The sequence below is a fragment of the Lactuca virosa genome, chromosome 3 (assembly GCF_052849685.1).
Source record: "Lactuca virosa cultivar CGN04683 chromosome 3, Lactuca_virosa_CGN04683_v6, whole genome shotgun sequence".
NCBI classification, from domain to species: domain Eukaryota; kingdom Viridiplantae; phylum Streptophyta; class Magnoliopsida; order Asterales; family Asteraceae; genus Lactuca; species Lactuca virosa.
In genome coordinates, this window is record NC_136428.1 from 116160733 (window position 1) to 116175538 (window position 14806).

Sequence of the window (14806 nt, forward strand, 5' to 3'; positions counted from 1 at the left end):
TATTGTTCTCCTTTAAATTTTTTGTGGAAATTAGCTAGAATGTGTCTAGCACATAATCTATGCTCCACATCAGGAAGTCTTTCCTTCACAGCTTCAAATAATCCCCGATTCAAACAATTAAATGATTACTTAATTAAATGATCAAAACAATTAAAGTTAATTGAAAAAAATAGAATGATTACCTTGTGGCCATCTGAGAGGATTGTAATGCCATGACCATGCCCTAGAGCACTTGTGCTCTGTTATAAGAGACTTAATCTGAAAAGTGTGTTCCTCTTTCATCCAGAAAGCATACAATCTAAAAGGGCATGTGGGAATCTTTCCTTTACAACATCTAACTAGCAACCTAGTCTTGTCATTCTTTTCATACCACAGATCATAACCATTTGCTACAGCATAGCAACTAAGAGAGTATTTAAGTTCAGCAGTAGTAGAGTATTTCATGCCTAATCGAGGCTTCATCTCATTCCATTCCTGAGTATGATCATGTCTTGGGTAGATAGGTCGTATTGCATTATGATCTTCTTGAACCAAGTCATCATTTTGTATTGGACAAAGTTTGTTGAGGAAATGATCATTGAAGTTTCTTTTGAGAGATATAACTTCATCGTCCTCTACATGTTCAGCTTTCAGACCATCTTCTAAAATGGAGTCAACGTCATCAATAGAAACCAAATCTTCATCTTCAAGGTCTGCTTCTTCCTCCTGAATCTAATCAAACAAAGGTTCATGATAATGATCCACGTACACATCCAATCTCTTCTTTTCATTGATATCTTCAAGAAACTCGTTAAAATCGCAGTCATTCTGAATAGCATGTAATCCCTCCAACAACCTCACTTCATGTGGACAGTAATACACATCTCCGCATCTTTCGTTAGTAAGCTTTTCAAGAAAGGGGATGAAATCAGGGAAGTTCATCTTGTTCACAACCGTGTATGGTACAGAGGCTTTTACTCCATTAAAATACATCAATGGGGTAGGTGTGAACACCCCATTATAGTGTACATCGACGATTGTATCTACATCTTCTGCCATTGTTGATGGTGATTGTGAGTCAAGAAGTTTGAGGGATTATCGGCTGAGTGAATGGAGGAATGGCTGATTAAATGAGCCCTAATTGTCGTTTCAATGTGGTGTAATTTAACAATATCTACGTAAGGTGACATGTGGATGCCACCTGGTTATTTCATTTCAAGAAAATAAAGTAAAAATCGTATATGACCGGTCAAAAGGATTGCATAATTACAAAAAATCGAGTATAATGGTTTAATTTACAAAAAAAAAAATAAGGACTAAATGTGTACATTTCAAAAAGTAACTTACCCTATCAAGTCATTATCCCTAAAATATAGAGGTTAAAAATACAATTTATAAAAATTGAGAGTTGAGTCGTTGTGGAAAGTGGAACGATCTGGCTTACAAAATGACAGACCGATCAAGTCAAGGCCCCAAACTTTTTATATTCCGCTTTCTCCGCTGCGCAACGATCTGGCTTACAAAATGACAGACCGATCAAAAGACAGCCCACTCATCTATCATCAATGGAGTCAACACCCCTCAAGCTCCTCCTCTTCCTTACTCTCATCCACCACCTAGAATCACACTCTTCGGCCTCTACACTACCCAAAGAAGCTCTTCCCACAAAATCCGGCTACCTTCCGGTCAATTCCACCACCGGGTCCGCCATATTCTATGCCTTCTATGAAGCCAAGAATACCAGCAACACTTCTCTTTCTGAAACCCCACTTGTCATTTGGCTTCAAGGAGGACCTGGCTGCTCCTCCATGACCGGGAACTTCTACGAACTCGGTCCATGGCGAGTGACAGCTTCAGTGAAGCAAAACGTCGAACACCTTACGCTCGAGCCTAACCCAGGTTAGTGGAACCGGATATTCGGACTTCTTTTCCTCGATAATCCGATTGGAACTGGTTTTAGTATCGCTTCGACGCCCGAAGAAATCCCAAGAGACCAACACGCTGTAGCAAGACATCTATTTATAGCGATCAGAAAGTTTATCGCTTTAGACCCGCTGTTTAAATCTCGTCCAATCTACATTACAGGTGAGAGTTACTCTGGCAAATATGTCCCATCAATTGGGTACTACATTCTCAAAAAGAACCCCCTTTTACCCGCTTCTAAACGGATCAATTTGTACGGATTAGCTATCGGAAATGGATTAACAGATCCGGCAACGCAAGTCGCCACTCATGCTCTCCATAGTTACAATCTTGGGTTGATCAATGAGAAGCAGAAAACCCAAATGGAGAAACTTCAAATTAAAGCTATCGAACTCACAAAAGCTGGTAATTGGAGCAATGCAACAGATGCAAGAAACAACGTTTTGGGATTTCTGCATAGCATCACAGGTCTAGCTACTTTGTATGACTTCAGGAGACAGGGTCCTTATCGTTCTGATTGGGTAGAAGAGTTCTTGAAGAACCCAGAGGTTAAAAAGGCATTAGGAGTGAATGAATCGATGGTTTTTGAGGAATGTAGTGATGTAGTTGGAGCAGCGGTGCATGAAGATGTGATGAAGAGTGTGAAGTACATGGTGGAGTTTGTTGTTAAGAACACTAAGTTATTGTTGTATCAAGGGCAGTGTGATTTGAGAGATGGGGTTGTGTCTGTCGAGTCTTGGGTGAAGAAGATGAAGTGGGAAGGGATTGGGAAGTTTTTGGATGCAGAAAAAGATGTATGGAGAGTGAATGGTGTTGTTGCAGGGTATGTGCAGAAATGGGATAATTTGAGCCATGTGGTGGTGTTAGGGGCAGGGCATTTTGTGCCAACCGATCAAAATGTGAATTCTCAAGCCATGATTGAGAATTGGGTTCTTCGTTTGCTATCAAGAATGCTCAAAAGCTTTCAGTTGATTTTTGATCATTAAAAGTTATTGTTATTGTTGTAAAAAAGAAAATTTGGAATAACGCTCATGACTGAGTCTTGTATGATGCTTGATTACTAGACATCACATCCTTTGATCTTTAGAACCGTTACCGTTGTTGTTGTTGTTTTTTTTTTCCCAATAAGGCATGTATTAGTTAAGTAGCTGAATGGGTAAAGATTTCTATACGGATAAAATGTTGTATACAAGGTTAGTTTTTTTACTTTTACTAAATAAACCATGTGAATAAGGGCATCCACTATCCATTCAACTCTCCAAGAGTTTTTTTTTTTTTGAAACGGCGAATAATATATATATATATATATATATAAAAGTCACACAAATAGCAAGTGACTATTTGTGGGCAGTTATAGGAGACAATACAATGTTTTAACAAAATGGAGAGATACTCCAGTCTAGCCACCTACATTTTAAATCAGAAGTTCTATATTTGAACCAACCATACGTTTGAGATATCACCTCATCCGCAATCCTAGTTGGTATCGGTTTCGACGCCTTAAAGATGGAGTTGTTTCTAGCCAGCCACGTAGACCAAAGCACCCCGTAGAGCACCACCTTGAATCTCTCCCTTTTTCTTGGACTATTCCCCCATGTAGCTGCAAAATTGTGTAATTCAGTAACTGTGTCGAAGTTGGTTGCTGGAATACCACACCATTTAAATATCCAAGATCTCGCCTTGATTGCTATAGGACATTTAACAAATAGATGATCGCCTGTTTCCTGTTCGCCATTGCACAAAGGGCAATTTGTGTTTGCCAAACTAACTCCCCAGTTTGTTAAGTTTGTTGCCACCGACAACCTACCCATTAATGTTCTCCAGACAAAGCATTTAACTTTCAAAGGAATTGCTTTTACCCAGTTGATTGTTATGCCATAGTAAGAGTTTGAGGAGGAGTCTATCTTTTTTCGCAGGGTATTGACCGTGTAATTTCCATCTGGATTTAAGTTAAAGCAGAGCCCGCTTGGTGTAGGGTTTGTATTATCGCCTTGTATGGTGGAACATAATTCCATAAAATCAACTAAAACCTCCCCATCCATAGTCGCCGATTTCCACCTCCATTTAAAACCTGTTTGATTGATTCTATCCGATATCATACACAATTTTTTTGACTCCATATCATAAAATCTAGGGAATCGTTCATGTAAAGTTAGAGGGCCACACCATCGATCCTTCCAAAACAAGATATTGACATTTGAACCGGGAATTAGAGTGAAGACTTCCTGGTGATTGATATCAAATTCAGGGAGAGATTTTATTGCCTTAGCAATATTACACCAGGTACTACCAAGTGAGGCTTTCGCAATATAAGTGACTGGCTTGTTTGTCAAATTATGTATACTGTTGATGCTCTTCCGCCATAATCCCCCCGATGTTGCCTTCAATCTCCACCACCAGTTTGTAAGTAATGCCAAATTTTGGGCTCTTAGTGAACCGACCCCAAGACCACCATCCTTCTTAGTAGCTACAACTTTTGACCATGAAACCCAGTGAATTTTGCTTTTTGAGTCATCCCCGCCCCACAAGAACCTTCTTCTCAATTTTTCAAGATCATCAATAATGCCAGATGGAGCTTTGAATAAGGAAAGATAGTACGTTGGGAGACTATTTAGGACTGATTTGATAAGGGTGAGTCGCCCCCCAAAGGAAAGAGTTTTGGATTTCCAAGTTGATAAGCGTGTTTGGAATTTATCAATGATTGGCCTCCAATGTTTCTTCAACGCCATATTTGCTCCAACTGGGACCCCCAAGTATGTAAATGGGAGTGAACTTCTTTGACAGCCCAATATTTTAGCCTGCGAAAGTAGTTTGTAATCCGAAACTCCAATTCCATATAGTCGTGATTTATGAAAATTGACACTGGCCAGATTTTTAATGCTACTCCTATTCCATTCTACAAGGAATATGGCATTGTCTGCATAAAATAAGTGTGAAATGGTAGGGTCGTTATGTGGTAATGAGATACCCTGGATGAGAGCTTTTTCCTGTGATGTTTTGACCGCAATATGTAGCCCCTCCATTGCTATTATGAATAGGAAAGGTGATAGTGGGTCGCCCTGTCGAACTCCTTTTGATATGGAAAATTCCTCTGTTGGGGATCCATTGACGAGGACAGATGCCCTTGAAGACGTTAAACACCCATGAATAAGATGTCTCCATTTCTGACTGAATCCCATTTGTTCCATTGTAGATTCTAGGTATCCCCAATTAATTCTACTTTCTATATAAGCGGATTGGACCTCATTCACGACCTCACCAATCACCTGTTTTAGTCGTGAAGCCAAGATTTTGGAAACAATTTTATACATACATCTGATTAAGATAATCGACCTATAATCACCCAAGTTCATCGGGTCCTTGATCTTAGGGATGAGAGTGATAAAGGAGGAATTGCATCCTCTTGCGAACCTTCCTGTTGATTCGAAATGTGCAACAAATCTGATGATATCGTGTTTAATGAGGTCCCATTTCTTTTTTAATACCTTAAACGTGTATCCATCCGGTCCAGGAGATTTCCCCCCCACCCCACCCCACCACAGCACCAGATCGCTTGTTTGATCTCCTCAGGTGAAATTGGGGCATCGAGGATCGAGCAACGAAGGGGAGAGAGGGTTTTAAAACCAGGGTTGATAAACTTTGGCCTGACTGGCCATTTTTCATGAAACTTGTCTTTGAAAAATTGATGTACCTCGCGTTTAATCGCTTCCGGTTCAATGTTCCAAACACCATTGATTATCAAACCATGCATTCTGTTTTTTCTATTCTTGTTTTTGACTGCACCATGAAAAAAGTGAGAGTTTTCATCACCATCAACTAACCATCAAATTTTTGCTTTTTGTTGAAGGTCAAGTTTTGCAAATCGCTCTAATTCACAAATTCTGATCTTGTTTTCTTTGCGTTCCGATATCTCAGCTTCTGTCAAAGAACGAGTTTCAGCAGCTTCCTCTATTTGCTCCACCCTTGCTTTTAATTGGGACAGTAATTTGGCTTCTTTATTTGATTATGAATTCCTCCAGTTACATATTTTTTTCCTGACATATTTGAGCCTAGCCTTTAAGAACATATCGGGCGTTCCAAAACCCACAAAGGAGTTCCAAGCAGATACGAATGTGGTATCAAAATCGTCCCTGAATAACCAGGAATTAAAGAATCTGAAGGGTGGTGGGCCAAAGTCAAGATTGGAGGGCATAAGCACAAGTGGAGTGTGGTCGGAATACTCTCGTGGTAAGACTATAACAGAGGTGAGTGGTTGCTGTGCAATGAAGTTTGGACACACCAGAAAGCGATCCAATTTACTAAGTTTCAAACCATCCTAACACAAATAAGTGAATTTTTTTTCCACCAAGATTGAATTCCTGAAGTCCAGCATCTGCAATGAATTTGTTGAAGTCTCTTGCAGTAGAATGACAAAATCTGGAATTGACTCTCTCACCTTCATGTCTAACAGCATTAAAATCTCCCAGAAATATCCATACACCATCCAGGCTACTTTTTAAATTGATGAGATCCCTCCAAAGTTTCCTTTTATCTGATACAGACTGAGGACCATAAACATTAACAATAGTTGTAACTCCAGGAACACCGATCCAATGACCCGAAATAGCTAGATAATGTCTGGAAGAGTAAATTTGTGATTTGGCAAAAATATTTGGATCCCAGATGCTAACAATCCCTCCAGATCTTCCAACTGGATTAACAAATGCGACATCGAAATCTATATTACCCCATGCCCCAGTAAAGTCGATATTATTTGAATCAGCAACCCATGTCTCTTGCAATCCAATAAAATTAATTTTATGTGAGTTTTTTAACCTACGAATCCATTCAATTTTGTGAGATTCCCTACAGCCCCTGATGTTCAAACTTAAGCAATTCATTGGGAAACTTCATTAACACCTTCACCATTGTTGACTTCATCCACAGCGATTGGAACACCATTGTTGACTTCATCCACAGCGATTGGAAACTTAAGCAATTCAATTTTGTAATATCCACAACGATTGGAGCATCTGGAGGGATCTAAAAACCAACATCACCACCAATCTTAAGTAGACTGGAGATTTCGTTAGAGGTAGAATCGTCACCCGATTGAGAACCGGAGTTGCCCAGATCTTGAACGGAGGCGGAGAGGTTGAGATCAAGTAGAGGGGCAGACGCAGGCAATTTGTTAGAGGAAGGAAGAGGAGGCCACGAGTCAAGTTCCAGAGAGCGAACACCGAATGATTCAGAGTTTTACGGACAACTTTCCTTCTCTTGTCAAGAGACCATCCTTTGTCAAATAATTGGGGCTGAGCATCCAGATGTGTTGGGCTAGGCGAAGTGGGCCAATCATCCCCACCTGGGAGAGGAATGGTAGGAATGGGCCTTACCGGTGTGGCCATATTGGAATTTGGGGCCTGGATCGGGTCGACTTGTTGGGGCGTCTGGGTAGTAATTGACTCCACCAAACCGTTCTCAGCCACACGCTTGATGGGAGAGAACTCATAATTTCTTAAAACCCCCACATTTTTACACTATAAATCCTATGATGCCTTAAATGAGCATAACTCTACCTTTTCTGTCTTCAATATTATATTCTATTTAACCATAATTGAATGACCTAAGTCTACATGATAGGTTCCAAAAAAACCAATCACAATATTCATCACTTTCAACCCAAGTCCACCATTTTAATGTGAGAGAGTTGTGAAGAAAAAAAAAAGGCAAAAAGGTAAAAGATTAGAGGGCGTTTGGTTGTAGAAAATTTTCTAATTTTTTATGAAAAAATTCAAATGAAAATGAAAATTTTGAAAAAGAATTTGGTTTATTCAGTTTTAAAAAAATTTCCAAGAAAAATGAAAATTTCAGTTTCCAAATTGTATGTAAATTGGTAAAGTGATTTTATAGTTTTCCAAAGTTTTTTAAATTTCTAAGATGAAAAATGAAAACTCTACTGGTTCAAACCAAACAAGTTTTTTATTTTTTAATTTTTTAATTTTTTATTGAAAACTAAAAATGAAAACTCAACTTTATTTAGTGAGAAATTAAATATCCTCCTACTTTTTGTTCCTAAAAATCCTTCAACCCAATTAAATAGTAACATGTGTAACATTTAATGCTCATTTAATGAAATTTTAGTATATTAATATGACACATGTCTTGATTTAATTGGGTAGGAGGATTTGTAGGAACAAAAGTAGGAAGATATTTAATTTCTCTTTCTGAAAACATTTTCTTGGAAAATAAAAACAGTTTTTCACAACCAAACGCACAGTTAGTGTTTCAAAATACCAATGTATATTCATTTTTCTCATAAAAAAAACCATGTTATACTATTTCTACTATTTCTATTTGTAAAGTCACGTTGTTGAACTTTAAAGAGTTCAATAATTTATTACATCACTACTACATCAACATTTCATTTTTTATTCAGTTTTACTTTTTAAAATCTGCATTGCATTCCATTAAACCGTACAAAGTTTACAAATAAAATGTATAATATTTAAAAAAATCCAATACTTAAAAAATACATTAATTAAAAATTACGAAACCTAAAACATTTAATACCTAAAAGAGAAATCAAATATTCTTCTACCTTTTTTTCTCCTACCATCTTCCTACATATTTAAGATTATGACACTTGTCATATTTAATAAAATTAATAAATTTTATTACAGTTGTCATCATCTAATCTAAAAGTGATAGAAGAATGATAAGAAGAATAAGTAGAAGGATATTTAATTTCTCTACCTAAAATTACATTAATTAAAAAACACGAAACCTAAAAATACATTAATAAAAAAAACATGATACCTACAAATTTTATTTTATCTTGACATCTTCACAACAGTTCATCCAAATCTCTCGTCCCTCCTCTAACATGATATTCCGATCCAGGAAAAATATTGACGTATCTTCATGCTTGATTTTTTTAGCTATATTTTTTCTTCTTTTAATGCGTTTTTCTTCATTGGATTTATTGATTTGAAAAAATAGATACCTAAAAATATGATACATTAAATAATATAATACCCAAAAATATGGTTAATTTATTTGTGGTTTAATTAAAAAAATACAAAAAATAAATATAAAAACAATATGAAAATATGATTACATATAAATTTGGTTTGAAATGTAATTGAAAAAAAAAATCCATTGAACCAGAAATGATTATAAACTCTTTCATTCAACTCTCCTTAATGTCATCACCCACACTCCATTCAACTCATATGCAATCCTAATCATCGTCTATTCAGTTCCTTTTAAACCCCTATTGTGGATGCCATTACAGGAATATCACTAATAACTCTGTCTTTATAAGAACATATACAAGTTTGTGATATGCCCTCGGATTGTGATCTTGTGATTGGACTTGTAGGCCTGCGATTTACTGAAGTCGTAGGAAAAGAAGACCTAATGTCCTTAGTGAGGAGACTGGGTTATGCTAATTAAAAGTATTAAAAATTGTTTCAATTCAAGCTTGATTTTATTTCTCTTAATTCCACTCCTTATAAGGAAAACCTCAAATGCTAAAAAGGAAACAAAATTCTAACAAAACATAAATCGACTCCAACACAAAAATAACCCTTAATGATGTGCACAGATTATACCTATCTAGTTTTAAATTTAAAACCTAACGAACTTAACTAGCTAGAATGCACCTAGGCAATGTACCTTGTCGAATTATAGAATAGTTTAGGTAAATCGGATGTCGATCACAGGGAACGATATTTAATTAATAAAATAACTACTAAAAACTAAACTAAGAAAAACAACTAAAATGGGGGGTTTTATCTAGATTTTACAAGTTCAGAAAAACTTAAATTAAAATAACAAACTAATTACTAAAGTAAACAACTAGAAAGACGATTTAAAACCACGAATAAAAGATACTCTCGTTTAGCTTCGAATCCCTCTTTTTTCCTATGGTTGATTTCAAGTCAATGGATTAATTCCATTAGTTACCAAATAAAAGTTACTAGTCATCATGGTCAGACTAACTAGCATAAGTCAATTTAACAACTTTAACCCAAATGATCATGCAAGTTAAGGATACTAAATTGATTTTAAAGGTAATTTGGACTCTGAATGATAGAATCTACAGACTACTATTCTATGGTCAAGTCTAGTAATCATGCAAATATTATGATCAAATATTGCTCTTTAACACAGTTAAGCAACTGACTTATCACCTACACTAGGATATGGTCAATCTCTAGCTCTAGCAATTTAATGGTCATAAACAACTAGGTAAATCAATTTTCATGCAATTAACTGCAATTTAACTACACAAAACTTGAGACGAGGCAATAAAGATAGAAACTTTAACAAGCTAGGTTTAGATTTATCAAACAATATTTAAAGCAAAAACCAACTTCATCAATCCATAAAACAAGAAATCAACACATAGTATTCAGGAGTTCATCTAATCTAAACGAAAGCAAGGGTTTTAGCCCATAAGCACAGCTGATGAACACATAAACAAAAGGTAAAATAATCTAAACATCATTAAACTAAGCAAACCAAATGTGTAGATGCGAATCCTTGCTCCAATCGACTTCCTAGCTTCAAAATCGACCCCAAAGGGTTCTTAGAAGGGTTTTTGTCGTAATACTTCTCCACAAAGTCACCTCCAAGTCCACCAATTCGTCCTAATGTTCGGATATATATATATATATATATATATATATATATATATATATATATATATATATATATATACTTGCCTAAAATCTGGCCACCACGTCGTGGTCCTCAAGTTTATCCCATATTCTCCAAGTCAGCGTCAAGAATCACGAAGATTCCATTCACCACGTCGTGGTGGGATCACCACGTCGTGGTTATCGAGAATCAACATTTTCACAAAACATGAAAGTTGCTGAAATTATGTCTAGTTTTCAGATCATTTTGAATCACATCAATCAGAGTTATGAGTCATGAGATATGGTCAAAATAATTATGAGGGGTCAAGTTGTTCAGCAACATCCTTCTTGTGTCTTCTTCTTGCCTAAGCTCTTCATTCATGCTTCCAGCTTCCATATTGCTTCCGAGAATGTCTTTTACACTAAATAACAAATATTAAACATCATAATTACCTTTTGTTCTATAATAAGCATAAATATAGCTAATAATATTAAGATATGATGTAAAATATATATGTAGATATGCACATATCACTTAACCTAATCTTACTCAAATTTAAAATTGTAAATTATAAAACATATCAAAATTCAGATGCCTTGACCTCTTTAGCTTTCCCGTGATAAACCTTACCATATTTAGGATCCATAACATTACTCGTTTCCTCCAATTTAAGCTTGTCCCCAAGCTCAAAATATGGGTAAGCTTCCATAAAAGTCTCCTGTTTCTCCTAAGTTGCATTATTCTCATCATCCTGAGTCCACTATACCAGTAATTTGGGCAAGCCTTCATACCACCTAGCACACAACACCTTAAAAGGAGTAAGCAGGGTTTTACCATCAACCAATGGGGCAAAATAGTAGTAACATCATGAAGTATTCCTTAGTGTGGTTTCAACAAAGAAACATAAAACACATTGTGAATTCTGCTTCCAGTGGGTAACGCTAACCGATAAGCTACAATTCCAATTTTTTGTAGAACCTTGAATGGCCCATTAAACCGGGGAGATAGTTTTGCGAACTTGGACGTGGCCACCGTCATTTATCGACATGGTTGAAGCTTCAGCCACACCCAATCTCCTTCCTTAAATTCTAACAAGCGGTGATGCTTGTCATAATTCAACTTCATGCGTTGTTGAGCCTCCACCAACCGTACCTTTGTTGTAGCTATAAACTTCATGCGTTGTTGAGCCTTAACCTCGGAGGGTCCCTCCTATAAACGTGCTTAAACGCTGTGGTTTTCAAGGTAGTATGGCAAGATGTGTTATAACAATATTCTGCCCATGGTAGCCATGTTAACCACTTTCTTGGTTTATCCCCCGTCAAATAGCATAATTACATTTTGATAGTGCGGTTAACAACTTCAATTTGGCCGTCGCTCTGGGGGTGATAGGCTATTGGGAAGGCTAATTTAGTTCTCGATAGGCGAAACAACTCCTTCCAAAATGCACTCTGAAACACTTTATCACGATCAAAGACGATTGTCTCGGGTGTTAGGTGCATTTTGTGCACCTTTTTGCACACCTTTTAGTCCCTTTTGTGCATTCATTTAGCATAGTTGTCTTTCATTTTTCTTGCATTTCATCAAAGTCATGTTAGTCTCTAGAACAACCTTATTTGCACGCTTTTATGGTCTTTTTGTTGGATTTGGTGTCTAAGCCCATAACTATTATTGGGATGTACTTGAACCGATTGTAGCGTGGTCCTTTTGGGTTGCCTTCACCAGTGCAATTTGATAGGATGGACTTTTGAGAATAAGGTTATTTATGGTTTATTAATATATTACAAGTATAATATATTAATATGAGATTATATAATTAATACTGATCAAGAATTAATTTGTAATTAATTTTGTGGTCAAAAGAGACTAATTAAATATATGGGGATTGATTATGTAAATCAATGATTCTTGTGGGGCAATGATCCATGATTATTTAGATGGGCTAATCCAATGAGACAGGGCCGACCCAATAGGGTGGGCAAGCTGGGCGACTGCCCCGGGCCTCATCAAATCTCGGGGCCCCGTAAATTCTGATTACTATATATATGTAGCTGAAATAAAATATAATATGCAAAATATAAACAAAAGTAATTTTGGTTGAGATGGTTAAAGTGCCTTCGTTGAATTATGTGAGGTCTTATGTTCGAACTTTTTGTGTTCATATATTTTGGCATTTTTATCAATTTACTTGTTAATATAATACAAGGCTAAAGGCCCAACATCGTTAGTTTTTTTTCTTCTTAAGAGATTATGTTGGCACCTTTCCAAGAGACGACATTTCAATTTTCAATAAGCAATTATGACTATTTTATGTTACTCATAATACACGGCTTCACATCAATTTTCAAGAAGGCAACCCATAAATGGGTGAGCAAGAAACCGAAAAACTGTCATATTATTTTCATGTTGTTCAAATTTGGCTTGCTCTCACCCTGATGGATTTTTTGACCATGTGGACGGTAATGCCCCTGGTTCCGTTTGGCTCCTGATATGCTTGTCTATCTCTATGATGTTTTATAGTTTTCTCCTGAGGTGGAAGTGTATACAAATTTTATCTTCATTTTGGGATCAGCTATACCGTAGCTATAGGATTTTTGGTCATTATGGACAATTTTACCCCTTCCTCTAGTTTTGCTCATGCTATGGTTTTTTGCCCTGTTGTCGGCATTTCTCATTGCTGTCAATTGGTAGTTGTTTTTGAGGTACCTTCTTTTTGGATTCTTTGTATTTATTATCAAGCTCGTATTTCTTGTTTTCCTCAGTTATTCCTTAGTGATGCTTCTTTTGATGTTGTTTTACAAGTTTTATGCCCTCTTTATATCTGTTCTAATTTTTTTTGATTATGAGTTATATATATTTTTTTCTGATTTTTGTATGGGTAAAATGAAAGAGAAGAAGTAAACAAAGAGATTAGAGGAGGGATAGTTGTAATGGTGATTGTGGGTCATATAATATTTGTGGTAAAAACCAAAAGTTTGATGGTAATGGTGATTATGGGTGTCATATATGAATTTTTTTGATATAAAGGATGAATAGATGTAGTTGAATATAATTTTTTTTATATATTGGTGTTTAAGCTTATGTGCTTTGATAATAAAAGAAAAAATGGGATTACTTGCTTATTGTTTTAAATTGTCATATTTTATTCCATCCACTTCGAACGTCCAAAATGGGGCCTCATTTTCGAATTTGCCATGGGCCCCAAATCGGCTTGGACCGGCCCTGCAATGAGATAATTCATGGATAGTCCATGGAGATTAAATCCATGGAGCATGAGAATGTGGAAAGTCATGGGTCATTAGGGTTTACAAAGTGTAACCCTTGCATGTGCAACACCATAAATAGAACCCTCATGAACCAAAATCGGTTACACCTTCTTTTTTAGCTAAGTAACTTATTCTCTTAAGTCACTTTTTGCATATTGGTGTTTGTGAACCATTAGAGGCATCACACTTGAGGTGCTCAAGCTTTCAAATGTCAAGAACTACTAGTCCTTCTAAAAGGTATGTCATCTAACTAGATGTATTATTCATTTGGCAATTTGTATGCTAATTAGGACAATGCTTTGGAAAAATTGAAAATATGTATGTATAATTAGAGAAAACATAGATCCAAAGCATTTAGGGTTGCATGTGAACCATATGAGTGTTATAGTGCTCAAAACCCTTCAGTGGTATCAGAGCCCAGGTTTGTTTTCTGTTATATTGTTGCATTGTGTTATTTTCAAAGCTGGAAAATCTGCCAATTTCGTTTCTGCATGCCCACCACGACGTGGCCATAATTACCATGACGTGGTGATGCATCTGTGTGCAAAATTTCGAGTTTTTGGCAATAATTGGATTAGGATCATTACCCCAAACCGTTTTTTGAACCATGAAATCTGTTTTTTGATATGGTAGTGATCATGCTTGTCCAATTAAAAGATAATTGTCATAATTTCAAGATTTTGTATTAGTTTATATGATTAGGCTAATTTCTTGAAGATTGTTGATATGAATTATCTTGTTCTTATGAGTTTAATTAGATCATGTATGAATTATTTGATTATTGTGTAAATTAAAATAATGATCTAAACGTCTTCAATGGACTCCATAACTTGTCATCAAGTTATGGAAAATGAAAAGTGTCTTCTTTAAAAAGTCATTAAACTCATAGGTTATGGAAATGAAAAGTTTTGAAGAGTTTCAAAACTTGCCCTCAAGTTTTGGAATTTGTAAAGTCACACTAATTATGAATACTTTAATTCCAAACCCTAGAGTTTTAAAAGTTAAAATTCAACCCT

General features: G+C 36.1%; 1 pseudogene; it reads left to right on the forward strand.

Annotated features, from left to right (window-relative positions):
* Nucleotides 1-1448: 1448 nt before the first annotated feature.
* Nucleotides 1449-3160, forward strand: LOC145166435 (serine carboxypeptidase-like 50 pseudogene; annotated as a pseudogene).
* Nucleotides 3161-14806: the final 11646 nt, after the last annotated feature.